The following is a 2,685-nucleotide window of genomic DNA, read 5'->3' as shown; positions in this document are numbered from 1 at the left end:
ACACACAAGGACGCGTCCGGTCTCCCGAAGTTTTGCCAGGACCGAAGACATATCATCTGCTACATTAAAACCCAACCATTCGGCACCTACTCAACATAGCCGGTCGACACTTCCGGCGGTAGTTGTGTATATCCTTAGTGGTAAGAATCTTTCCGAATTCGTCCGCCACGAACTGCCGCACCTCAGATGACGGCGTTCCATATCTCAGCAGGGCTTGGCATGTGTCCAACTCTTCTTCGGTTAGGCGGCGATTGACTGGAAGCCGGTCGTACAGAAACTTTGACAGTTTGTGGTTGTGTTCCAAAAAATAAGAGGTCACTGCCAGCTGGTTCCTTTGCCTCCGTAGACAAAACCGCAATGGGCAGCTGGTTCTTCGCGTACTTTTTTATTAGAAATTACGCTCGGCTTACTAGGTTCTTCGGATTCCACGGCTTTCCGTTTTTCTTGGAGGGCGCCTGCTGCTTTTGTAGTGCACCCATTCGTAACGCAAAATAGTGTTGGTGCTTCGATTACTGGATGAACGCACGAATATCACAAAGTTATCCTTCATGTATTCATTTAAGGTCCTCTCAAATGCCGTGAGGGATGAAAACGATACACCCACAAATTTCTCAACGAAAGCCACTTCCGAAGCCATAGCAGACGAAGTTCAAAGCCGGATGTGCGCCAGTAATTTTCAAAAGAGATCGATTAAAACAAATCGCAGAAAAATGACGGCAGATGAGGGTGGTTTTCAGTCCACGCATATACGCAAAGAAGTGCAATATTTTGACGTTAAAGTTTTTATTTCGCAGGGAGGGCTTTTACAGAAAAATGCATTGTGCCTCTAGCCGATGGCGTATAATCCATTTATTCTAGTTCGAATTCAGGAAGGAATAGGTTTCGTGAAAAATGCATTGTGCCTCTAGCCGATGGCGTATAATCCATTTATTCTAGTTCGAATTCAGGAAGGAAGTTTTAGGTTTCGTAACCACAAGCCCACGCTACAATTTCATGGGAGGCCGCGAAACGTGATACCAATGAACTCTCGACCCACTCAACCCTGCACCGACCATGTCACCTCGATTGGTGATGAAACGCTTGCAATCCAACTGCCAAGCTCGGCGAACAGACCAACAACCAAACTCTCGACCCTGATTGGCTGACATCCTGAGCAATCAGGGCGTGGTTCTGTTTGTCGCAGCCCGCATGTGGTGTGCCCGTTCGGTTGCCCGGGACTGCAGGCTTCCGGGGTATTTCCCAACTGAAGACGCTGTACGTCACACAGGTGCTTTGATTTGACTTGCGGTTTCCCAGTGAACTTATTTTGCTTCCTGATTCGTCCCTGAGGCAGTGAGTATGCTGATCTGGGGTCTGGCGCAGCTGGTTCTGACAGTGCTGTACATTTCTGAGGTATGTAACTTTCGTCTGGTGTTCCATGGGGAGCAATTCCATTATTGGTGACGTCCTGTTTTCCGTATTTGATTCACTAATTGTAGCCGTGCCTGGGATCTGACTTGCGGTGACTGTTGGCGCTGTAATCGAAACCAGCACCCACGATATCCCCGAATCAGCACCTGACCTTCATGTGCTTGTTGCCGTATCCCTCCTATCCGTCGCCCTATCCTGTCTCCGCTTATGGCTTTGGAACGCTGTACTTGTTAAATCAGCTATGTATTAATGGGTGAGGACCGCGAGTACATTGTTGCAGGCTGTCGGCAGGATTCGTCAAAACCGACTGTAATGGGATGGCTACCGGTGTCGGATGTCTCGAGCTGAATAGCTTCTGTTCCGCGTATGTTCAGACTGGCCTCTGGTTTCGTCGCAACTAAAGTGAATATTAAATAATCTGGATGTTACGTTCCCGTGCAAGTATTCTGCCATCTATAGTTGAGGGCTAGATGGCTCAGTGGTTAGAGTGTGAATTTACTGATTGCAAGGTCCATGGTTCGACCCCAGCATCTCGACACATGCAGTCGTGAACCTCCGAGGCCGTAGGTGGTTTCACGTTCACCGTCCAGGATTCTACTTCACCTGTGAGCTCTAGATGAGTGCCGGCTGGTGACCACGACAGTTCGAAGTATTCAGCCCATCGGCCAAGGCGTTCTTCCTTATCCGAGATGGTCGTTCCATTCTGATGCTTGATAGTCTTTTCGAGATTTAAATAGTGCCACCGTTCGGTCTGATATCCAGTGCTTGGGTGCGCCTGATTGGGTCGTGCCACAGGCGAAATTCCCAGCACTGTGCAAAGAGGTGACAATCTCGTCCCAGTATGAGTTCACATCTGATGGTGGAGCACTTGGAAGAGACTCCATAAGGCGATTCTTGTAAGTTCGTCTGACATCCGGGTCTTCCAGTCTTTCAGTTGCCATGCGATTTGTCTGCACCTCACGCGGATCCAGGAAACGTAGGGAGAAGCGACTCCGGACGAGCGCGTGGTCAGAGTTCACAAATGTGTTCCAAAACGCTCGGCAGTCAGTTATTGATCCGCGCCATCGGTAAATGATGGCAATGTAGTCTATTTGAGTTTTTGGCCGGCCTGTTGTTGAATGACACCAAGTGGCCAGACGACTTCGGCTATTTCGGAACTTCGTACTGCATAAAAACAGGCTTCGATCAGCACACAGCTGAAGCAATCGTTCCCCCGTTGCCCGTACGTACCGAGTCCAGTCCATGTCGACCTCCCAATTGAGTCTCAGATGCACT

At 49.2% G+C, this 2,685-nt stretch overlaps 1 protein-coding gene across 1 annotated transcript in view; it reads left to right on the top strand.

The window, feature by feature from the left end:
* Positions 1-1,182: 1,182 nt before the first annotated feature.
* Positions 1,183-2,685, top strand: part of T265_07802 (hypothetical protein) — a gene marked incomplete at both ends in the record, with an annotated part of 39,255 nt that continues 37,752 nt past the window's right edge. Inside the window, one exon of the mRNA XM_009173422.1 lies at positions 1,183-1,392. The remainder of the gene's footprint in view (positions 1,393-2,685) is intronic.

This window comes from Opisthorchis viverrini (genome assembly GCF_000715545.1).
Source record: "Opisthorchis viverrini unplaced genomic scaffold opera_v5_185, whole genome shotgun sequence".
NCBI classification, from domain to species: Eukaryota; Metazoa; Platyhelminthes; class Trematoda; order Opisthorchiida; family Opisthorchiidae; genus Opisthorchis; species Opisthorchis viverrini.
Note: the sequence above shows the minus strand (reverse complement) of the source record. Positions and strands in the feature narration are given on the sequence as shown.